Source organism: Nyctibius grandis, chromosome 4, assembly GCF_013368605.1.
Source record: "Nyctibius grandis isolate bNycGra1 chromosome 4, bNycGra1.pri, whole genome shotgun sequence".
Lineage (NCBI taxonomy): Eukaryota > Metazoa > Chordata > Aves > Nyctibiiformes > Nyctibiidae > Nyctibius > Nyctibius grandis.
Genome location: NC_090661.1, coordinates 78,019,911 through 78,045,264, shown reverse-complemented (window position 1 = coordinate 78,045,264; position 25,354 = coordinate 78,019,911). Strand labels below are relative to the sequence as shown.

General features: G+C 40.1%; 1 protein-coding gene across 6 annotated transcripts in view; it reads left to right on the top strand.

Moving 5' to 3' along the window:
* The window catches only part of ZMIZ1 (zinc finger MIZ-type containing 1), a 367,249-nt gene that overhangs the window by 28,350 nt on the left and 313,545 nt on the right, over positions 1-25,354 (top strand). For all 6 annotated transcript variants that reach the window (XM_068399476.1, XM_068399478.1, XM_068399482.1 and 3 more), the window contains one exon: positions 23,610-23,745. The gene's annotated coding sequence lies outside the window, so the exon portion shown is untranslated. The remainder of the gene's footprint in view (positions 1-23,609; positions 23,746-25,354) is intronic.

Sequence of the window (25,354 nt, the reverse complement as noted above, 5' to 3'; positions counted from 1 at the left end):
TCAGTATTTCTCTGTATCTTTAGATTAACCCATTTGAAAGACTTCCTAGACCTCGAGCAGTTACTTTAAAAAATCAAATGGGTATGTTGCAAATCCCTGTCAACATTGGTTTAGGTCAGAATTACATAAACAGCTGGAAAGCGGCACAAATATCTGCAACATAAAGGAAAAATAAACAAACTAGTTTGCTAAGAGTAAATACTGATAAGGACGTTTGAATTTGAACACCATCCCGTTCTGCGTTGTGAGGAGCACAGCCCTCCGTCATGGGCTACACTGATTTACACATTCACAGTTAGGGTGTGAGTTTTTCTCTCTTCACACTCTTAAAACAAAATGAGGTCTCCAGAAATACAAAGCAAGCCCTTGCCCATTGTAGGGATAGGTTTGTGACTTTGCATTGCGTTAGCGATAGCCTTGTGTGGTTCCGGGCCAAAGTTGGGTGAAATAGTTTCCCAGTTGTAACTCCTTGCAAGCAGTGTAGGACAATCATGTGCACTTTGAGCTGCGCTGTTGCAGGGAAGGGCATGCTGCCTTGCATGGAGTTGTTGTTAATCTCTGATCTCAACAAACTTTAGAGAAAACATTCTTCTTGTTTGGATTTTTGACATGAAAAAAGTGAGCGTGCAGATGCTTTATACATAAACCTCTAAAGCATAATGATCTATCTTTGTCCTACCTCCACACGTTCTTTCAGGGAGGATGTAACTGGTACTTCTCATGCCTGAAATCCCATGGAAATTATTAGTAATGTAATCCTGCATAAAATATATTACAGGAGTTTAGTTAAAAGAAATGCTCTTAAAAAAATTGATGGGCTGATTCTCTGTGGGCAGATACCAGACCTAAAGAGGAATTTTTTTTCAGCATAACCCAGCTCTTTTTCAGTAGTTTGGAGCTGGCTAATGCCTTATCCACATTCCTGGATTTGATGCCATTTTAGCTACGATGATTCTTTGAGCTGTGGTCAACTGGCAAAAGTTTGAGCAGAAGTCTTTGGCCCATTTTGCCCCCTTGGGATTGCTTGCATCTATACAAAAGCAGTTTTTAGTTCTGAACACCTGCAGAGAAGGCAAGGTAACATGCCTGCTGATTCGCTGATGCCCTGTGTAGCTTAGTAGTGTTCCTGTAGGTTGTGAAGACTGAAGACTGGCAGTTTTGGGCAGGGCAAACAGAAGATTTGGTTCTGAGCACTGACAGGAGGTGCTGCATCTGTAAGCCATGGGTTGAATGCCTCAAAAGATGTTGTAATTTATCTGTCCCAGGAATTTGCAGTGCATATTGGTGCCAAGCATCCCACAACAGCATAAAATGAAGGATTGTTGTCCATGGACAAAAAAAAAAAGCTCCCCCCCATCCACAAGATTATTTTTTTTCTCCAGCTGATTTATGAAAGCAGTGATATTTGACTACTAAAGTTGTTCATTTCCTAGATTATAGGCCAAGTGCAGAAGAAGCAGAGCAAAAGATTTCATTTTTATCCCTTCTGCTGTTTGAAATGAGTAATATGCAGAGTAAACGATGCTGGAAACTATTTCCTGGGAAGATTTTAGTTCCAGTTATGACTAGTTTACTCAGTGTGTCTTTAACTCCTCCTGTGATCCTAAACCTATCTGTTCACCTCTCATCTGTTCCCGCTTTACTTGGAGCCCTAGAACTGGAAGCTGTGTTTAGAAAGAAAACTATAATGCAAGCCCAAACTTTTCTTGCAAACACATGCATGTGACTCATTTGCTACTGTTTTTTTAGATACCGTTGCTGGTACAAATGTGTCTCCCCTTGTTCTACTCGTTGATTAATTTCCTTAATTCAGGATAATTGGACCCATATATAGTACTTCTGATACCATCTATGTATTTGGCTTTCATAAAATGACTCTGCCAGAGGCTTTTTCATATGTTTTGATTTTTATTTTTTTTCTCTTTTTCTTTCTCTCTAACTTTTCAGTTTCTCTCTGCACTTTATCCCCTGCAGAGGGTCAGCATTTAAGGCTTTGCTTCTGTGAATTTGATTAAAGGTCTGTAAGTACATGTTATATATTTTAATGTGAGTAGAATTGCCTAAATAGATCTCATTCCACGTTAGCCCTTTAAGAAGAGGTGCTCTGAACTTGTACATGTGAGTTTCCAGGAATTAAAGTTGGAGGGATTTTTTTTTTTTTTTGTGTTGAAAGCCAAGCTTGCATTTTATGGGTTAAACAGTGGTGTTTGTATATGGGTAGACAATATTCATTTTAGTAAAAACGCTCTGCATCTGGCATATAGTCTCATAGGCAGATGAAATCATAAGGAATAGCTGGTAATGTCAAGTGGAATAGATGATAAAATTATTAAATTATGTAGCATTGTCTAATCCGCTCACACAGCTTTGCCTGTTACAAGTGACAAACTAATATGCCATCAAACTTGACAGCCCTCTTAGTTTATTGTAGGAACTTGGCAGAAACTGTCGTTCATGTGCTCTAGAAGTGATGTGTTTCGGATAACAGGAAATACATTCCTCTGGCACCTTATAAAACGGTACGGTTGGCTGAGTGTTACGTGAAAGAAACATGGAGTCCAGTTCATAATAACAAATTCAGCTTAGACTGAATATTATGTGCATGTCCTCTTGCTTTCCTGTTGTAGAGGTTTGTGGAACCATTCGTGTAAAATAAATTATTTGGTCAGAAGATATGCAGAAAGTCATTGTATGCAGTCTGTTGCAGAGGTGTAGACCCAGACCATGTGAAGTTATGCCTCAGCGTGGCATAGTTTCAATGGAGGTAAAATCTGTCAGTCAGATCTCTGGCTTGTGTGGTACTTGAAGTGGATGTTTTCTTGGGGCTCAAGGCATGCCAGAGCAAAGAAGCAAACAGGAGCCCAGGTTTCAACCCTCACTTGTAATGGTTGTATGCAGGTTTCAGTTTCTCAGTGCATGATACGAAGGATGGGATGAACATCATCCCTTTGAGGTAGGTCTAATGAGGGGTGATGCAGAGCATGTATCTCTACTGCTTTGGCCTGTGTTCCTTCATCTGGTTACTACTATCCATATTAATATACATCTGGCTTCCTTCCTGGAAATCCTGCATGTGGTGCCAAGCCTTGTGGTGGTTTTGTAATGGGACTGATGAAAATGTGGCTGTTTAGCTGGCTTCCACCAGTCACATCTTGGAAAGAAACTTTCCTTCAGAGGTGAAGTGGTTTGCCGCTGCACTGACCCACTGCTTCACTGAGACAATGCCAGTCAGGTGAGAACATCCTTGCATCTTAAAATGTATCTGAGTCAAATTGCTCAGACCAGAGTAAATTTGAAGCAGCTTTTCATGTAGTTGCTAATGACAGAAGATGAGAGTATATAATGTGAATACAAAATCTTGCATCTCATTGCATTGAGTGTGTTCTCTACCAGTGAGACAGCCATGACAAATAGGCCCATCATGTCAAGAAAACCAAACTTTCTCCAATAGAACATTTATTTCATGCTCTTTTAACCTACCTGGGCTATTCTGTAAATTACAATTGATTAGAAACCAGGTGTAAGAGTAATGAGAATCTCTGTTCTATTTGTGTAGTTTTCAAGTGCAGCATCTAAGAAAAGCTGTCAGAGTGAACAGTTTTGTATTGATATGTATTTCTCTCCCTAAGGTTAAAAAAACCCAAGCTATACACATAATTCTGAAAGGACTGGAGGCTATCTTCCCAAATTCTCTTTTGGGAAGAAGGCTTCCATCCCTTGAATAAACTCAGCTTCTTTATTATTTTATTTTATATTATTTTATCTGTTTACTCACTGGTGCATTGTCACAAGATAATCTGATATTTGAAATTTCTTGCCTCCATACTGCTCATAATAAAATTTTGCCAAAAGTGCTGATCCAGATTAGCAAGAACATGACACATCCGTGAAGTATCAGACATGATAAAAATTAGTTTTAACACATAGGATCAGGGCCATTAAGATTCCAAGCTAATTAGAGACTGAATTAGCCTTGAATTACAACGGATTTTCATATCTTTTTGAGATGGAAAGACAAAGTAGTAACAAGCAAAGAGGTGGAGCTTTTAAAACTTCAGATTCTCCAAGAAGGAGAATGGCTGGAATAAGATGAAGTTGCATTGTCTTCTTTTTTTGAAAAGACATCATTTAATCATTCTTCTTGGAACTTAGCTTTAGTTTTCTCTAGGTGTTTCAGGAATGAGCAACACTGCTAAATGATCATTCTTGATAAGCAGAAGATAACAGGTATCTAAATTGTTTCACTGAGCTTACTGGCACTGCGCAAGGATGCTGTTGCCCTCTAGCCACTGTGCGCTCCCATATGCCATATTTTAAAGAGAACATATATGTGTGTATGTCTGTACTGTATTTCCAGAAGTCTTTGAGTAGTGCATTGAGGGTATTTCAGTTACAGGCATCAGAAGATATATCGGGCAAAAGTTTAGAATTTTTCTTTAATAAGGTTTACTGTGATATTAAACTAGTAAAGCTTACTTAACTTCTCTTAAAACTGCTTGGAATAATTTAGTTGGTTGATTGGATTTGTTTCTTGTGGAAGAAACATCTCACAGATTGCAGCCTTTGTGTTGAGTGGGAAGAATGAAGTGATTATCTTCAATATCAGATCGTCTGGGGGTGTGTGTGCTTCTCTTCCAAAACATTTTTACAGTAAATCAGTAGGGGCAATCAGTGAATGTTGATGGTTACCTATAAAAAGAAAGGACGGAGTGTTTTGCCTGCTCTGAGAACTAAGTATGTAGAAAGAGCCAGAGTATATTCAAGTCTGTTTTGTGTGACTATTAATTCGGCCACTTTTGAATCAAATTTTAAGTCTGTCTGAGCTCAGGTTCAGTCAAGCACATGTTAGTTTTTTCCTTATTCAGAAAAGTGCTTACATTGACCATATGCTTAAATATCATCAGCTGCTGAATTAAACTCTGAAATCCCTCAGGTGTTCTGCTGGCTTGCTTTTATTGCAGCCTCTGTACCTCCTAGCAGGAGGCTGGTATAGGAATATCTTTGGTGGCATAAGAATTTTAGGAGCAGAGCAGAAATTTGTAAGTATATCATGCTGTCTCATTTTGGGCTTAAGGGAAGCCAGGGAACTTGGTCTACAGCTCTACATTCTTCCTGTAGTGACTTAATTATTGGTGAAAATACCAGATCACTGTGCAATTCAATATTGAAGTTTTAAAAAGCAATATAAAAAAACCTGTTCTTTCTTTCTAAAGGTACCACTTGCTATAGTTTTTCTGAAATATATGTGCAGCTGTTCTTTGGAAGATCCGAAGGTTTAAATTGTAATTGAAAGCCCCTTCCAAATTTGTTGCATTTTTTTAAAAACCTCCAGTGCTTTTTACACTGCAAATGCCTTGTTTTCCTCTGATCTTTGCAAGTTCTACATGTTAGTAATAAATGATTATTTACATTTTTTAACTTGACACAGTTTTGCCTTAGAGCTTAAGTGTGAGAAGAGAAAGGCAGCTAGAATATTAATTTTGTTAGCTTAGTCAAATATAAGATTAAGGTGCAGAAAGCTAAGTGCAAACAGCTGCTGACTATGACAAGGGGTACTTCGTGAATGCTGTTTTAATGATGTTAAAGTTAGAAAATATGTTGATGAGTATCTTGAGCAAGATTAATTTATATAACTTGTTATAATTTGCAAGAGGGCTTGAGATTTATATCTAATAAATATTGATGGTTTGTAGCTGAGTTTGTTGTGCAGATAAATGCCATCTGACTATTATTGTCAAGCTTGTTTTAACCTTCAGAGATAACTTTTTAGGAGAGAAACATACTGCAAAAGCTATCTGGCAGAAAGTCAAGAATTAGTCTGTTGGTCTACTTAAAAATGCTACTCGTAGTGAAAAAGATTGACAGTATGGGGTTTTTATTTGCTTGTTTGTTTTTTTAATTTAATATATATAATTCTTTAGCTGTTGTTCTACACAGCAAAGCATTTTCATTAATGCTTAATTCAGCAGCTGTCCCTTAATGTCAGGGAATACCGTTGTGGCAGGACACTCTTCTGGATTCCTTATCCAGAGTCATCTGAAATCATATGTAGTCCTTCTGTTTAAATAAGCTAGCTTTTCTTTGGGACCCACAACCTGTTTACTGGTGCTAAAGTGCTGTAACATAACATGTGTAGAAGTTTCTGGGAAGGCTTAAAAAGTCTTTTGAAAAGTATATTCTTTAATATATGATTATGTTTTCTTGAATGTAGACTAGGGACGAATGCCTGTATTAAACAGAGTGCTGGAAACAGGCAGGTAATGCAAAAGGAGTTTTATCCCAGAGCACCCTTTTTGCTTCTGCAAGAAGTGCTGCTACTGTTTTCTAACCTTCTCCCTAGCCCTGATTCAGTTATGGTTATCTGAGAATCTGCTTTCAGGAAAATGTGAAAAGCAGTGGCGGTTACCCGAATCATGGGTTATGTGCATCAAAATGCAGTATTTACATCCAAGAGATCATTACGTTCTGTCTGGGAGAGTGTGTAGCACTGGTTTCTGACAGAGCCATTAATATGTATTATGCTGTTGACATTGCACAGCTGAGTGCAGTATGAAGGCAGGGGTGTAGGCAGGACAATAAGGTATGTGCTTGGTTCTGCTGCTGACTTCTGGGGTGCCTATAGCAAGTCGTGATGATTAGGTCTCTGCTTCTTTCCTGTGCCTCTCTTTCAACTGAAATCTCTTCAAGAGAGATGCAGTCGCTTGATAGGTTGTGGAATACTGTGAATTAAGACCTTTATAATATTGTGATGTGACCTGCTTTCATCAATGGTAATTCACAGGTAATCATGATGAGACTTTTCAAAGAGTATTTTCTGATTTGACCATTGGATTAACATTTTCACTGTGTTAAAATGAACAGTTTGTGTTTTCTCTTAAAGCTATGAATGTCAGGGCATCTTACTTGTGCTTTAAAAGAATGATATAAGAAAAAAAAACATAGAGGCTCTGAAAACTATCAATCTGATGCAGCCAACACTTACAATATGGGTTCTAGTGAAGTCAGTGCCAAAAATGTGATTGACTCTAGTACAGCAGGGGTTTTGCTTGTGATCTGATGTGTAAATTTAAGGGCCTGTGTATTCAACAATGTCAACAGAGTTTCCTTGCAAGAAAAATAAAGCTTGTTTAAATCATCAGGTGTTAAACTATGCTTTAATTAAAAGTTTTTCTCAGGAACGTGAAGTCGTCATCATTTGAAGGCAAAATCCTTTAGATTAATGGTGAGGAGATACCAGAATTGGGAAAGCATGATAAAGGTTCCAAGTACTTACTTATTACTAGGCTTACATTTTCAGTATTGTATATTCTGAAATCAGTTTTTTAGGATTGCTAGTCCAGTTACCTTCTGGCTGGAGAGCAAAGCTTTGCTCACCTTTCTGGATGTGTGGCTATGAATTTGAGCTTCCATATAGAAGCTGTGCTTTGGCTTTAGCATTCTTTCAGTAAGATGCTGATAAGAGTTGTGAACTTGGTTTTTCTTTAGCATTTGTGAGGCTTTTAGGTTGGAAACATCTTAGAATAAACAGCTGATCTACTGATTTTTTTTTTTTTCAATTTTTTTTTAAAAAGTAGGACTGCAAAATCGACTTTTGTATTTTGAGCATGAAATGGAAAGGAAGGACCTAGGAGTTGTAAGAAAGAATACAGTTCCTTACATCTTCTTTATTTTAACCAACCTAATGTTTGCAGAACCTGGTTAGGAACTCTTGATGACTATAATTACATACAATAACAAAACTAAAGTCCTTTGGAGAAACCCAAGGCAATTTCCAGTGGTGTTTGTGGATGGACTAATTATTTTAATACATTTGGAGTAATGCCTCTTAGCTCTTTTTTTTACTTCAGCATTGCTGTAAACAAAAACTCCCCTTGCAAAAGACTTAATTGGTTGTAATTTGTTGGATAGAAGCTGTTGGGAAACAGACAACAGAGCTGTGTTGGACACAAGTTCTGTGTGGTTTTGATTTATTTAGGTGTTTCAGACTTTCTCCCAGGGTGTTGCTGAAGTTTCAACTTGTGAAAATTTGATCAAGGAAATAGTCTATCCTGTACTTGACTTTAAAATACTATTAGTAATAAAAAGAGCTGGAGAAAGACCACTGCTTCTAGGGGTTTGAAAACAGTTGTAGAGGAGTGAATCCTTCAGAGAGATACCAATGCTTATTCTCTGTTTGCACAGCTGGAATCACAAGGAGTAGAGGTAGCTTAGGAGGCTTCAAGACTGATGGACTAACGAACAGCTGTTAGCATTTGGGGTGCTGGGAGCTGACATAAAGGAAAAATGCCGTTGACTTTCTATTACTAGGTTATTACCTCTAGTAATTTCCATTGCAAGTTCCCCTTTCTCTTGTTTCTGTATACATGAACAAAACTTAAATTGCTGGTAACACCTTTACTTGATACAACGATTTTAGAGACTGACGTTGGTAGTAGTAGAATGAGTGAAAAGACTTTTTTTAATTGCAACTGATGGAGCCAACATACTGGGGTGTGCGTACGCTCAGAATCACTGTCTTCATAATGCGATGACACCTGTTACATCTTATTAAATCAATATGTTTCTGTGTTTTTCATGACTGCTTGGGATCTTTGGCCTAGAATCTTTAAACCTTGCATTTTGTGCTAGGAGTACTTAAGAAATGGCCAGATACAAAGCTGAAACACAAAAAAATAACAGCAATCTGATAATGTAAATCCACTGGTGGTAACAGGAGTGATGATGCCAGCTAGAAGTAGTGTGTCTTGTCAGCAATTTTAATACTCTTCTAAATAAGGTCACTTAAGGTAGAAGTAAAAATGTTCTGCTAGAACTAGAGGCTGAGGACCTGTGGGAGACTTTAAAAAAAAAAAAAAGTCAAAGCTAGGTATCAGCAAAATTTGTCTTGGCTCTGTTAGGTCATGTAGAAAAAACATTTCTAATGCCTTCATTAACTGTAGAATTAGTACATCGCTATACAGCAGATTGGCAATGTCATGTCAATTTTTGGAAGAAAAAATTCTGAGTTTAGTAGTCTACACTTTAACTTCCTATTCCTTTTAGTTATCTGCAGCTGTACTTGTTTGAACTCTCCAAGCAAAGCTATGCCCACATTTGCCAGAAGGTTCTTGTGCCATTCAGGCAAGTCCCTGCAAGTGCTTTTTTGGCAGAGTTTTGGTTGAAGTTCAGGTATTTGCACAGTAAGCTCAAAAGGAAACGTCAGTGTGTGAAACTTCAGTGTAGCTTCAAAAAAAAAAAAGTTGTAACTGTGATTTGACACAGCTCCAGTTATTACCTACTGCTCATCAGCTCCAATCTGTGCGTAGCAGCTTGTTTCCTCTCTTCTCTTGACGTTAAACTTGTATCAAAGGGGGAATGTGTTAACTAACGTTTGAGATCAGAAGGCTTCCAGAGACTTGCTCATAGAGTTGCTGGTGTGAAAAGGCTCCAGTCTGGGTCTAGAGGGCAGCCAGTTTAAATGTGGGTACAAGGATTGAAACTGCTTTGTTTGCATTCTTTTGCTATCGTTGCTGATGTAAAAATTATTTTATTTGGTGATTTGGGAAGATAAAAGCTGATGGGAGAATGGGCTCTGTCAAATCAAGGCTTCTCCCATCCTTGGCTCCGTGCAGACCTGGGTCAGGAAAGTGCTGAGGAAGCACATGGATGGCTTTGGCGAAAGGTCCAAAGTGCAGTTGGGCTGCTGTTGTGAGACAGAAGCAGTTGCACATGTGGAAGCAAGCACAGCCTTCCCAGCCCTCATGAGCAGTGAATATAGCTAAAAAGCTGGAGAGTGGGTCTGCCTTCCGAGAAGTGATTGGCAGGGCTGGGACATAACTCATTACAGAAGCAGCAGAAGATTGGGAAACATTCGTTTATGCCAATTCAAATTGCTCTGATCCCTAGAGACTTGGCAGTGTGATTCACCACTATGAAATATTCAGGTTTTAATCATCATTGCCTAGTACAAAAACTGTAACTAAACTGTAACTTGGTCGTTTCTGAAATGTTGAGCTTTTATTCTGCGTAAAGAAGCGTGAGCGTATATGGAAAGTGCATGTAAATAGGTACAAAGTATAGCTATACATTAAACTTTTAAAAACATGGGTATATCTAAAAACGTATACACGTTTATTTTCACTTGTCTACAGACTTAAAAGGGCTGTGGAAGAAATGACCTGTCTGCTGGGAATTTCTCTGTTTTGTTGGATGAAGAGTAGGGCACAGAGCTGAGCATCGGGTGTGCTAGCAGATTAGCAGTGGCTCAGCACAGAGGATTTAACGTCTGGTCATATGTTTTTCACAGTAGCTTAAATATATGTCTGAATTGCTCTTAAGCTTATTTAAAATACAAAATCCTGGTTTTGTCGGTGTGTCAAACTTTGCCGGGCCTGAAGGTGAATTTCTGTGAAAGCTGGTATTTTTGTTTCACATTTGCCCAACTGATCCTCATTGCCAGATTTACCGCTGCAGAACAGTCCACGTTTACAGAGCACCCTTTTCCTTCAGCTTTTTTCTAGGAATCCCAAACCCTAGTACTCTTCCTTCTGAATCTGGCTTTTCATACAGCCTGAAGTCATCATGCTTCCTGTTATCCAAACGAGCTGTCCCCGGACAATCACAGATAAGCCTTTCTGTTCTACCGGATCATTGCATTGTCCCGTTTGTACCCTATCATCGAAGTGTGTGGCACTCCTGGAAACACTGTGTTCCCAGCTCTCCGCCTCCACCTAGTCAACACAGCTTGCCTGCCAATTTATTCTCTTTGAATGCAGGCTTGGTCACTCATACAGCTATGCCAAGAATTACTTAGTAATTGCAATGGGATTTGGAGTGACCATGTAACAGAGGGGAAAACAGATTTGTATACTTTCTGCTTCTTAAAGACGCATGAGAGAGGACTCACAGGTCGGAGAGCCCTGCTTGCTGCGGCAGGAAGGATTCAAATGCTGTCTGATTTTTCTTACAAGGCTTTAGCTTGTTGATTAGTATTGATTGCTGAAGGAATTGGCCACTTGAGTAGATGCTGAATCAAATAATCCCCTCAGTTCTTCCTTTGCAAATTCATTGTCATGGAACAAGCTGCTGAGCAGCTTTGCATACGTGCCACAGCATGATGGGAAATTTTCTCAGTCCAACTGGTAAAAATTGCACCTTTTTTCTTCTTCTTAAAGTACTATTGACAAATGATATTTGTGCATAAATTTTAGGGTAATAGTTTGTAGTTACATCTAACAGAATAATAACAGAAGGCCAGGAGTAGCTTTTTGATATATCTAAATGATTTAGACACAGTGAGATTTGGCCTTCTAAATCACATCTTTCTGTCTAAAAACTTTCTACCCCTGATTCAACTCCTGACGTACAGACAGCATAAACAGAGCACCCGTAGCTAATGCAGCTTTTAAATTTTGTATTCTAAAGTGGTCTCTGAGATGTTGGTGACAAAGCCATCAACTGTCCCTGCCCCACCTGCTCGAGACCTTTGCAGTAGTGTGGGGTGCATGACAGGTACGTCAGGATGCTGTCTGGGGGAGCAGGGAACAGGTGATACCATAGAAAATAGCCAGGGATTTTGTGTGCAAGTTTCAGAGAAATGCAATTGTGCTCTCCTGTGTTAATTGGAATACTTAGAGTATAAACTCCAGCTGATATTTGTAAGAGATGACTGCCAACATGTGAAAGTAAGGATGAACCAAATGCGAAATGCAGGATCAGCCACATAAGCCTTGTTTCTGCTAATTGTCTTGTACAAAGCCCAGGGAAGTCAAGCGGTTCCTGCTGTGGTGCTATTTACAGACTTAGAGCCTCTGGCTGAAAGATAGTTTGTTACCTGTTAGCACTTTGGGGTCTGACTGCTCTGTTGGTTACCTGTTTCTGTCCTTGATCCTGAATTTCCTCTCTCTACTACTGCATTTTTGGTTACTGTTCACAGAAAAAGCTCAGCTAAAGTCTCACTGGAATCCTAGTTCTGTATTTTACACTAGCTTTAGCTGTAATTATTGTGAAAATACTTGTTTTAGTTTATAAGTTCAGATAACCAGTTACTACATGCTTCTCACTCAGCTTATTCCTATTCTATTTTAAAGTATTTCATGTTCTTTGATTAGAGGAGGAAATAATTCACATGGGAAATAGGAGCTGTGGAAAAGCCTCTGAACTTGGAAGGGGGCAGTGTATACTGTAAGTCATGAATTGCACCATATTGTATTGGGCATCCACATAGTGCAGCTATACTTTTGCATTAGGAATAGCAGAATTGTCATTTATTAATAAGAGTTTCATTCAGGAGGTGATCCTTGTAAAGGGTCCTTTGGAGACAGTCAGTTTGCCCTCTGCTTTGGTTTCTGATAAAATTCCTGAGGCTGAATTTCCTGTAATGAGAAATTAGCTCTTGTGTGAATTTCCAGACAAAAAGTATTGATTAAGAGCTGTTTGTGACCATTGGAGCTACAGGAGAAGCAAATGTGCTAGAGGTGGGAAATACAGCCAAATATATACACACGCCCAGATGATGCTTCACTGATTTTTCGTTCTCACAGAATCACAGAATGTTAGGGATTGGAAGGGACCTCGAAAGATCATCTAGTCCAATCCCCCTGCCGGAGCAGGATTGCCTAGACCATATCACACAGGAACGCGTCCAGGCGGGTTTTGAATGTCTCCAGAGAAGGAGACTCCACAACCTCTCTGGGCAGCCTGTTCCAGTGTTCGGTCACCCTCACCGTAAAGAAGTTTTTTCTCATATTTAAGTGGAACCTCCTGTGTTCCAGCTTGCACCCATTGTCCCTTGTCCTGTCAAGGGATGTCACTGAGAAGAGCCTGGCTCCATCCTCATGACACTTGCCCTTTACATATTTGTAAACATTAATGAGGTCCCCCCTCAGTCTCCTCTTCTCTAAGCTAAAGAGACCCAGCTCCCTCAGCCTCTCCTCATAAGGGAGATGTTCCACTCCCTTCATCATCTTCGTGGCTCTGCGCTGGACTCTCTCTAGCAGTTCCCTGTCCTTCTTGAACTGAGGGGCCCAGAACTGGACACAATACTCCAGATGCGGCCTCACCAGGGCAGAGTAGAGGGGGAGGAGAACCTCTCTCGACCTGCTAACCACACCCCTTCTGATACACCCCAGGATGCCATTGGCCTTCTTGGCCACAAGGGCACACTGCTGGCTCATGGTCATCCTGTTGTCCACTAGGACCCCCAGGTCCCCTTTCCCCTATGCTGGTCTCCAACAGGTCTGCCCCCAACTTATACTGGTACATGGGGTTGTTCTTGCCCAGATGCAGGACTCTACACTTGGCCTTGTTATATCTCATTAAATTTCTCCCCGCCCAACTCTCCAGCCTGTCCAGGTCTCTCTGAATGGCTGCGCAGCCTTCCGGCGCGTCAGCCACTCCTCACAGCTTTGTGTCATCAGCGAACTTGCTGACAGTGCACTCTATTCCCTCATCCAAGTCATTAATGAATATATTGACTAGTACTGGTCCCAGTACCGACCCTTGAGGGACTCCGCTAGACACAGGCCTCCAACTGGACTCTGTCCAATTGACCACCACTCTCTGGCTTCTTTCCTTCAGCCAGTTCACAATCCACCTCACTACCCGATCATCCAGACCACACTTCCTCAGTTTAGCTGCGAGGATGCTGTGGGAGACCGTGTCAAACGCTTTACTGAAATCGAGATAGACCACATCCACAGCTTTACCATCATCTATCCACCAGGTTACGTACTCATAAAAGGCTATCAAGTTGGTTGCGCATGACTTCCCCTTGGTGAAGCCATGCTGAGTGCCCCTAATGATCCCCCTATCCTTGATGTGTCTAGAGACAGCACCAAGGACAAGTTGTTCCATCACCTTTCCAGGGATGGAGGTGAGGCTGACCGGTCTATAGTTACCCGGGTCCTCCTTCTTACCCTTTTTGAACACTGGAGTGACATTCGCTTTCCTCCAGTCCTCAGGCACCTCTCCCGTTGCCCACGACTTAGCAAAGATGATGGAGAGTGGCCTAGCAATGACTTCCGCCAGCTCCCTCAGCACCCGTGGGTGCATCCTATCAGGGCCCATGGATTTATGGACCCTTCTCTGGGAGACTAATATTCAGTCTCAGCCATTGACCACTGATAGTAGAAGCCTGTCACAAAGGAAAGAAACATCAGAATGGGTGAACAGAACAAGAGAAATAATTTTTTTTTAAGATGCAAAGAAAATATCAGAAGTAGTTAAAATGTAGATTATTGTTACAAAATAATATGAAGCATTAATATAATAAATACCTAAAAACACGTGTAGTGTAGAAAATAATAATGCTGTTTCTAGCACTGTCTTTGAACATGGTGCGTGAACAAGTTTCAACAAATAGATGGAAGTCTTCTGGTTTTGAGTTCTCTGAACTTGCTAGACCCATGGAATCATTAGCAAATATTCTGAAAGTGATTGGAATTACTTTCGTAGCAAAAGAAGCAAGTTAGTACCCACGGCTAATGCTCTATTCTCTTCCTCGCACCCACCACGCGCTGGTTCAGGGGGAACTGGATGACCGAGCACCGGAAGCAGAACAGGTTGTCTTTTGCTGATGTAGCAAACCTAGAGCTAATCCACTGGTTTTAAACAGCTCTTCTGTACTGCATATGCAATGCATTGAAATCGTAGTGCCACTGCACAAGTCTTTACTAGTAGCGATATTGTTGCCAAATGATCTCTGTATATTGCTAATGAATTTTTGCTGTTATGCATGTAACTTTCCCTGGGGTGGTGCAAAACTAGATCACCAAAATGATTTATGAAATGGAAACCTGTTTGAAAGCTCATATTAGTGTTGGTTTGACAGTTGTTTGGCTTTGTTATTTTGAGCGACTTTTATCACAGAATCAGTTTATAAAAAGAAAGGGGAGTGGGTGGTGTGTATGCACAGATATTGCCACATAAGACCCAAACATCCAATACAGAAAGGTACTGTCTCTGAAACTAATGAAAGTCAAATAGTTAAGCCTCAAGTGTGGATCTGGGATAATTCAGTTAAGCGTGCAATACTATACTAGGAGATGCACCTCTCTTCTCTGATAACATAGCACTTAGAAACACTTGATGAGAATTTGAAAGGCTTTAACTATTAGTTCAGAGTTGCTTTCCATTAGACTTAGCTGCAGGTGTCAGGAGACTTACCTTTGGGGATCTGAGAAAGTTTGTTTTGCAGCCTTTGCTTATATCTTGTCATACAAGCCTTGGGAAATCCTAGGGACTTGTACACTCCCACTGCATCTTTTAGCTAGAGATCCAGATTGTGGTGTCAAAATAAAAATTCTAGATAATTTGTTGGAAAGCTAACATGCTTTACAGGCTAGGCAAAGTTTAATAGCAGTTGTAGCTCCTTGAAATGCGTGTTCTCTGTGGGGGTGGGGAAGAGATGTGAACTTGAGTGGTTTAAAAAAAAACAAAACAAAACAAAACAACAAAAAAAACCCCAAAAAATCCCTAAAAACAGATTAAGTACTTTTTTTAAAAAAAGGCTTGGCAAGAAGGATGCGTTGCAAGTAATCAATACTTTTGGACAAAAAAAAATAATTTCCAACACATTCTGCAGGTGCTTAAAACCAGTGTCAGAACTCCATGAACTTTCCATACATGTATCTTGAGGAACGAAGAGCACAAACCAAAGGAGACCCTTTTCCTTATCTCACCTCAGAGGCTGATGGTGGTGAGGAGGGGATGTCAGCCCCCGTGCTGTTGGCTGCTCCGCCTGTGGTTTGCTCAGCTGCGGTAGAGGCTCTGTGCAGGCAGCCGTGGAGCTGGTCCAGGCGCCTCACGTCAGTGCCCTGGTTTCCATTCCCTGTGTCTTCGCAGTTAGTTAGCACAGCGGTAGGCTGCTGATGGCCTGAAGGACAGGCGAGCATCTTCTCTCTGGGGCTGATGCTGGTTTCTGGACCAGTGAGAAAGCCAGTAGTGGTTGTGTGTTACATTAATAATACAGGCTATTAATCTTACGGTTCTGTATATAGAGGAGGATTAATATTATACTGAAATTGATTGTGAATTAGTTTGTTGATGTATCATGAAATCAATTCAGTTATGTAATAGTTTTTGTATTATTACTTTAGATACTGTATTACCTTCCTTGGGACTCAGTATAATGAGACATAAGCATGTTCTTGAATGAATTATTATTTTTTTTTACATGATGTAGATTTGCACTAATGATGGTTGGAAAGAAGTATCTTTGTATTTTATAACATAGTTGTCTGTAAACAATCAGGCTAGAAAATGTTTTCCGGTGACAGCAACTTTTCCTGGCTACTTTGGTATCAACATTTGGCATTATCTAGTTGCTTGGCTCAGTGCATTCTTGAATCATTTTCAGGAAAAAAAAACAACCTCCATAGGACTTAGATTTTGGAAGCAGACAAAGATTCTTTCTGTACTTTTTTTCTAAATCTTTAACATTCAGTTTTTTTCTGCATGAACAGAAACGTCCTTTGAAGGAATTTATGCCATCATGGGGAGTGGAACGCTTTGGTTGAGGAGTTTCTCCTGCTAGTGCTTTCTAAGTGGGCTCTGGGTGTGGGCACGCATCTCTCGAGCAATCCTTGGCATCGTGTTTAGCTTTGGATGTGTCTGCGCCGTGCTCTGTGGCTATTATTACAGCTCATTTATATAGACGCACGGTAGTTTAAAACAAATTAATTTGGGTTCTAGTAGCAGGGCTGCTGCAGGCTTAAGGTTTCACAGAGCTGGTGTATCTCTGTGTTTCACGTTGGTGTTTTTATGGCTATGGTTCACTTGCAGTAGCTGCTTTAGAGGTTGGTCAGCTAGGTCCTTGCATGCTGCAGTCATACCTGGCTTGTCACTGAAGATTGTGTTCCCTCTTTGCTGCATTTTAAACCAGTGAATTTCAATAAAATTGCAGGGGATGAAAGTTGAGAGCATGGCTTTGTAAGATGGGTCTTTAGTCTGTGCGTAAAATGGACAAAAAAAATGGGATTTTACTTCTCTTCAGTGGTACCCAGCATATCACAGCCAGGCAGGGTGCCACCAATTGGCATCTGTCTCCAGATTCCCCATATTGACGAGACTCATTCAGGGCTGATAAAAACATTAGGTCTAGTCATAACTTGCCCCAGTAAATGTTCACAATAGCTTCAAGAGACTGTCTCAGTCTCCGTCATTTTTCTGAGCTGAGGCTGTCAGTTTGGTGACAGTTGGGTTTTTCTGCACATTATCTGTTTTACTGGCTCACTAGATGACGAGCAGCTTGGGGTGAAATCTTTGTCTCACTGAAGTTGCTGGATGCTTTACTATTGACCTCAGTGCTCCTTTTTGCCCCTATATGCGATTGAATTAACACATATTTCAAATAGAGATCAAATTTGTAAATGCTGTCGGGGTGGCCGTAACTGCTTTAAGCTGCCAGGTGTTGGAGGTGATTGACGGTGTTTTTACTGGCCCTTACAGGAGATGAGAGGAAGTGGATGGGCCTCGGTCCCTAAAATTGCCGCTCCTTTGTATTGCTACCTGTTTACTGCAAAAGACGGAAGCCTCCTTTCAACCATGCTGCTTCATGTTTTAGCCTTTCTCCTGCTGCCAAGAATATTTTTACTCTGCGTCAAGAGAAAATGAATTCATGCCTTCAGGATTTGTACTCCTTGCTCTGTGCTATATGATAGCAACCCAGCGAGATGCGCAAGTGGAAACTGCATTAATGATTGATGAAAGCTGAGAGCTGTTTAAATTTTTTTCCTGTTTAATGACTATCAATAATTTAATGCATTTACTGTATGTTTTTATGAAATAACACCCATATTACAGGCTTCAGTTTAATAGGCTAAATGATTCAGGCTTCAAAAAAGAACAGATTTCTGACATGAAGTGTATCCTCTTTTTAATTAAGAATAAGACAGAAAAATATGAAATCAGGCTTGTAAGATGGAGATAGATCTTGCAAAACGAATGTTTCTGCATGCCCTCTCCCCACCTCCGTATGCTTCGGGCTGTTGTGCAGAACTGGGTGCCCGCTCTTGCCCCGCAGAGAGCGGTGGCCGAGGTGGGTGAGAAGGTATCTGTATTCACGTCAGCACGTGGCCCACCAACAGTGGGGTGCGGGAGCCCATGCTGCCGCCCCAGCAGAGAGCCTTGGGAGGATGCTGCTCCCCAGGACATGGTCATGAGCCTGACTTTCCTGTCCCTTGCTTCCTAGGTCCCGAGTCTCACAACAGCACTGTTATTTAAGCTGGTTTACCAGCATCCCATCACCTAAGTCACTTGGAGAAGGTTGAGGAGCATGGCTTTTAGAGAAAGAATTGCTTCCTTCTAGATCTAGCTTAAAAGGAGAAGTAAATGTTTTGAAAAATTATTTCCCCCCCTGTTTCTTGGGAAGGGACCAAATTTTTGAAGTGATGAGCATCTTCCATTGTGCTTGGGTGCACTGGGTTTGATCCTCAAGGACCAAAAATGTATATAAAACATGGGGTATAAAATCTTACATATGCTAGGTATGTACCTTTTTTGATGGTTAAGAGAAAATGAAATCTTTTTTTCATTATTAGTGCTTATTGCAGTTAGACTGGTAAGCCAATGTTATGCATAGGTTGGTACGTTTTAATAAGCAAGTTATCTAAATGCATGCATATGAATAGTGCTTCTGTAAACTTAGATTTTCACATGGACAAACGTCATTTTGGGAAGAGCTTTTTTCAGGATCCAAAGAAAACAGATGCGGAAATACAGATAGGTATAACATTTAAGCTGCAGAAAAGAATTGTGTAAACAGCTCTAAATAAAGATAGATAAATATAATACATTTGGCATTTGAATAAAGGTGATTCAAATTAATAAAAACTATGCTTCTTGTTTAGGAACCATATTTTAAGTAAGTAAAGGGCAGTTTTATATTTAGACATCTATTGATGGGTAGATCCCATGAGTTCACTAGGACCTGGGCAAATCAAAGGAAAATTTATTTAGGAGACCTGTGTTTTGATTCACTCTTACCATGTTTTTTATCCTTTGTCTGTGCTTCTGCGACAATATTTTGATAACGTTTTCTTGGCTATTTGTAATAGATACTTGAGAAGAGCTTCCTGTCTTTGTGCAGATACAGTTCTGGGAAAATAATATTTATGTTTGAAGAAGCTTGTTTCTTCACAAATACCTCCAGTACGGGTGTTTGCGGTGGAAGTGCTTACCCTGTTCCGAGTATACACGCACATATACGCTTGCACACACATATATATACATGGATAATAGGGATATGCTTTTAATTCATACTAAATTAAATGTGAATTTGTTAATTTCTAGCTTGTTCTCTCTATGTTGCTGTAAGTAAAGCACCATGTTATATGCAAGTTTCATTTCATACTGACTCTGTCCAAATTGTAGATATTAGAAAACAGATTGGAGAAAGAACCTGCCGCAGGGGGAGGTGTGAGGTTCCTGGCTTCAACACATGGGCTTAGGAGTCCTGCCCTGAGAGTTAAGGGAGAGTGCCCAAAATACCTGGAAGGTGCCACTGTCATTAGTGGCAGAGAGACTACAGACTAATATATTTTAGTAAGGTATGTGAGAGAGGGTACTGTTCTAAGAAGCATTTTTAACAAGTTGTACAAGAATGTATCTGGAAAAAGGTCTTTTTTTTTTTTTTCTTTTTTTCTGTTTTATCATGATAGTTAAGTGTAGGTATTTTTATCTTCTTTTCTTAACTTGGTTGCCTTTCAGTACCTGAAGGGAGCCTACAAGAAAGATGGAGAGGGACGTTTTACAAGGGCATGTAGTGATAGGACGAGGGGGAATGGTTTTAAACTGAAAGACGGTAGATTTAGATTAGATATCAGGAAGAAATTATTTACTGTGAGGGTAGTGAGACACTGGAACAGGTTGCCCAGAGAAGTTGTGGGTGCCCCCTCCCTGGCAGTGTTTAAGGCCAGGTTGGATGGGGCTTTGAGCAACCTGGTGTAGTGGAAGGTGTCCCTGCCTGTGGCAGGGGGGTTGGAACTAGATGATCTTTAAGGTCCCTTCCAACCCAAACCATTCTATGATTCTGTGATTGCTTGTTTTTTTACAATAAGAAGTTGAGATTACTTCTTCCCTCAGTAGTTATTTATGGAAAAGTTATTTTATTACATTTCCTAGATCAAGAGATTGAAAAATAAACAGGAAAAAAAGGAAAATAATTTTTTACTTATATAAATTTGACTTATTTCTATTAGTGCACGCAGAATGTGCATATAATTCGCCTGAAGAAAGGTATTGTTTGTTAAATGTAGGTTGAAGAACCTTGAGAACACTTCCCCCCCCTGTAAATTGTGTGAGGTGATGATGATGTACTTCCCCCCCCTGCTTTTAAACCCTGCTTTGCCTCATGTGAACATGGTTTGGGGAGGGGGCTATTACATACAGCAGTGCTCTGATCTAATTCCTTTGTCTAGTTCTTGTTGTAATGGAAGTAATAAACATCACAGAGCTAGAAAATCCAATAAGCTGGACGATCTTCCAGGTTGGTTGTGTTTAATGGAGGCTCCATTTAACAGAGTAGTTCCCCAAAGGGCTGATGGGGGCTCTTGGTAGGGGTCAGACAGGATAAGCTGAGCAAGCTCTTTGCCAGTCATGCGGTGCAGACTGGAAGAGAGGGGTGTTACTTTCACAAAACTCTTCATTTTTTGAACTTAAAAAGTCTCTGGTTCAATTAAACTATGAATTAGGCCCTGGCAAATGTCATACAGAATCTTTGCGTTTAACTGTTTGAAGTGGGTTAGATTTGGGTAACACCTAGGAAAAACACTGTATTTTCATTGTGCAGCTGAAGGGATAAATCTGGCACTGCTCCTCCAGAAAGAAGGATTAATTTTTAGTCAAGATCACATTTCAGAATCCCTAGGACCAGATGCTCAGGTACTGTCCAGAATCAGTGTGCATAGTGTGAGATATGATGAAAATTCAGCTTTAGCTGGTGGAATCGAGTATTATTTTTATTAAGCTTGATACAGGAAAGCAACTCAGCTAAATCCACTGCAGAAATTGACTCACACACCATCTGAGGGTGTTTGTCTTAACATATGCCTCTTCATTTATCTAATGTTGATGTCAATGATTTGTTGGGTTTTGATACAATGTTTCCCAGTTTGTGTTTGTTTCCTTCCTGTAGTGGCTGTATACCCAAAACATTTTGACATTTTTCTTCTACAAATTATCTCTGGCCCTGCCAGAAATTTAGTCAAGTCTTCTGGTGTCGTAAATTGTTTCGCTAGGTTTCTCCACTTAGAATTTGACTTGGATAATGCAGTATTTAATTTCTTTTTTTTTTTCTTGCCCGAGGATTTGAGAACAGAGCAATCTCACTTTCTTTGGGGCAAGTGATGCTGAGTCAAAGCTACATCCCCAAGTGCTACTTATGACAGATTTCTGTCTCCCTGAGAATGTTGTTAATAAACTTCAGTTTTTGCACTTAACCTTCTTTTTTGCCACCTCTTAATTTTACGTTTGATTAAAAATATACTTCCTCCAAATCTTGTACATCTGCTTTAAATTATTTTTCCTACCAGTAAGAGGATGAAAATGTGAAATCAATGCATATCAATTTAGGCAGACTTCACCTGACATATGTGGGGGGTTTCTCTTAGCAGGGAGAAAAATGCTGTCTAAAGCATCCTTTGGTTTTAATGAAAACGAAAAGCAAATAATGCATTTGATTTAGGGATACAAAACTAGTGTGTGGTTAAGAGGGGTATACAATTTTTTTTTCTTGTATTTTGCAACCTGGTCTGTGTTGAGCTTCTCCGTATGTATTGATTAGCACATAGCCTTGGGATGTACATGTCAGGTGCAATTCACTGAGGGTCATTTCTTCTCCCATCCCACAATGAGGGCTATAGCACAATTTCCCTCTTTTTAAAAAGTGTAACAATTTGAGTACTCCAGGTGTTGGCTTAAGTTGCTTTGCATGAATTAGTCCAAGAGGGCTGAAATCTGACAGAAAGCAGAAGTGTGACTGAGGGATGTAGAACATTGAAGAAGTGTAGGAAGGTTTGCCTTCAGGGAATAGATTGGGGAGGCAGGTTTTTCAGCAGGTACGTTTTTGTGAAAGGATCCATTCTTTCACATTGTCACGTTATTGCTAGGCCTATTTATGGGTGAATGCAACAAGGAAGAAGAGGTCTTGAATCAGTGATCTTGTTCTTTCTCTCCTTAGTGCACATTTTCTGTGTGTCTTTTTCTGTGATCTTTATTTAGTTTTTCATTGTTTATTTACACTGCCACTGTTACTTCATGAATTCTTTAAATCATTGCCTATCTAGAGGGGAATCTGGACAGAATTGTTCTTGCAGCTTTAAGTCTAGCTGACAGGAGGAGAGAAGAAGAGAGCTTTTGTCCCCTAGAGAAATGCAAGAACTGTGGCCGTTTAGAATTGGACAGACGTGGTTGGCTTTGAGGGAGATGCTGTGATGGGAGTGCTGCCTTTTATGTTGTTTCCTATCTGTTGGGGCCCCTTGTATAAAATCTCTTTTGGGACACTAGGATCCATATGCAGTTGGATGCTGTTAGCAGACGGGATAATTATCTTTTTGAGGGGTGATAGAGGTGTGTGGGGAAATGTAAGGTAGCATAGACTTGTTTCCTTATTTTGAGAACTTGTGTTCAGATTTTCCATGGGACAGAAAAGGGTAGAGTTTTCTGTATGAATATAAGCCAACAAAATGTGATGGAGAACAGACTGGATGTGTTTCCCTTTGCTCATTCCCCATGGAAAACTTTGATTGCCATTTCCTCAAATATGTTAATGTCTTACATGCACCCTTTAAAATAATTTTCCACTTGATTTTCCTGCCTTTCATCAGAGGCAGGTACTGGAGGTAGGGAGGGGCCCATTAAATCTGGGTGGCTGTAAGTCTCTTTAAATTCATGTTAGGAGTAGGGCAGAGAGAGAGATATGGTCTGGGGTGAGGGATTATGGTTTTATGGGACTGAAGCTGGATTTCTAAATGGTATCTTTAGTCACAAAAAGGCTTTTTGGTTCCCTTTCCCTTCATTCTGATACTTAATATTTTTTTTCTCCTTTTGTTACTGAAAGATTCAATACAGCTGGAATAGGTTGTCTTAAGAAAAGAGATTGTCTTAAGAAAAAGAATAGTTGTCTTAAAAAGAAATAGAAGTTATGATTATTTGCATATACCTCATAATTCTAGGTATGATCCTTGTAGGGAAGAGTACATAAGCACTTGAATGTCAGTATATACCTGTATGTTCAGTATGCATGTTGGAATTTGCCTTTTGCCAACTATTTTGATAGTAAATGTGGCTCATTTGAATTTTTACAGAAGTGGGTGTAAGCTTGGCTGAAGCATATTTACTTAATAGAATGAGTGCTCAAGAATTTTTTTGAATGGGACTTTATCTCATTCTAGTATGGGACTTTGTCCTGTTCTGACATGAATCCATCTTTGTTTTTCTTAGTAGTAGGTGACTTGACCTTCATATTCCATATTTTGATAAGGTGGCCATAGAAGGAGAAAATACAGGACAGCTCAAATTGGTGTTTTGGAACTGGAGGAGGAGAGGCACAGTAGTTCTTCCAAGGAGGAGTTGTAATCTGTAGCCTCTTCAAAATTGTTTCTTTTTTTTCTTCTTTTTTTCCCACCCCTTAGGAAATACTGTTGTGCTGAGGAAGAAAACGGCTCCCTGCTCCTTCTTTTTTTTTTTTTCCTCCTTCCTCTCTCCTTTCTTCTTGCCTGAATTAGAAGCTCCAGGAATGTGCTAATTGGCGGCGGCCTCTTCAGAAAGGTAAGAGGTAATTGTTATCTGCTTTTCGAGGTGTCTTGCCTGCTCAGCTCCTTCTGGAAAGGAGGGTGATGTTAGAAGCAGCTTGTCTACATAGAGTTTAGACAAGTCTTCTGGTTAATGTGGATTGCCTCTCTAACCGTGTGATGCAAACAGAACCTTCGTGCTCTTCTCGCTCTACTTATGTGCAGGATACAATCCCTTGGGAAAAACTAGAAGATGAGTTACATTTTAAATGCTTGCAGAGAAAAAAATTGTGTAACTGTTGTATTGCAGGCTGATTAACTAAATCTTTGAATATCAGCTTAGATGAAAAGACAGTGAGTTAGGTCTGGAGAAGCCAAGTTGAGGAATCGTGTCTCAAAAAGTGCTTCTTTTATTATTATCATATGTGTACATCTAATCAGATAAATATAGATTTTTTTTTTTTTTTTGGTTGTTTAGTTGTTCTGTGGTGGTTTTTTTTTGCTTTTGTGGTTTTTTTTAAGCTGATTGTCTTCTCTGGGGTCCTTCACGGTTTCATGGCTCATTGTACCACTGGCAGATAAGATGGGAACCAGCTGGAACCCCAGCTCTAGCTCTGAATGGCGTGTTTTGTGAAGAGTTGGAAACAGATGGCAACTCTTCACCTCTCCTGACTTTTTAGTTTTGGGCAGAAGTGCAAAATGTGGTGGGTAAGAGTTCAAATGCAGTGCCTTTTTTGTAATACTTCTAAGCAATTCAATTTTGTAGTTAGCTGGTGATGTGATCCACATGTAATCCATGTCCATCTTTCCACTTCAAGACATTAAATTTATGTGTCAGGACATATAAAGTACAAAAAATTAGTGCTGTGATTCATAGAGCATCCTGAGATGCATGAGTACACTCAAGTCAGTTGCTAGACAAACTGCATATGTATTTTAGTACCAAAACTCAATGTTTAGATTTGTATTTGCTGAGAAACTGGCTGCAGCACTTTGAGATGCCATTTCCCGTTCCGTCTTGGTGATAGATGTTAATGCTCGTTGTAGTGGAGGCAATATCTTCTGTCTAGACCTCAACCATTCCAGTTCACAGTTGATGTCTTAACTTAAACCAGCTCTGAGAAGGGGTTTATGCTAACTTGCTAGGCTCTGAATGGGGGAGGCCAATGTGTGATATAAATTTTTCTGCCAGATTTGCTCTGTGGTGCTAACCTTTGTGAAGGATTTGGGAAGACAGTGCAATGCAATAATGTCTTAAATTGCCCCAGTGAGATTTGTCAGAGTTAATTTGTCAGACCCCTCAGACTGACTAAGTACACTAACTTATCGAGGATAAGCTGCAGACAGGTAATGTGCCTTGGGATGTTCTCTTTCTCATTCCCCATCTCATTCTCCACGGTGCAGAGGCAAGCTAAGTCTTTATTGAACAGCCACTACCAGCTGCCTGGCTACCTTCTGCAATAAAGCTGATGACCTAATGGGCAAATGTTTCTTGGAGACCTTCAGCTGAAGCAGAGACAAGGAGAAACATACAGACCAGCTAAAGGGTTCTCAAGGAGTTCACCATTTCCCCGGGGCTCCTTCTATGTAATTACCTGTCTATCGCTTTGTCTCCTATCTTTTAATGCAGGAGGAGTGTCAGACTC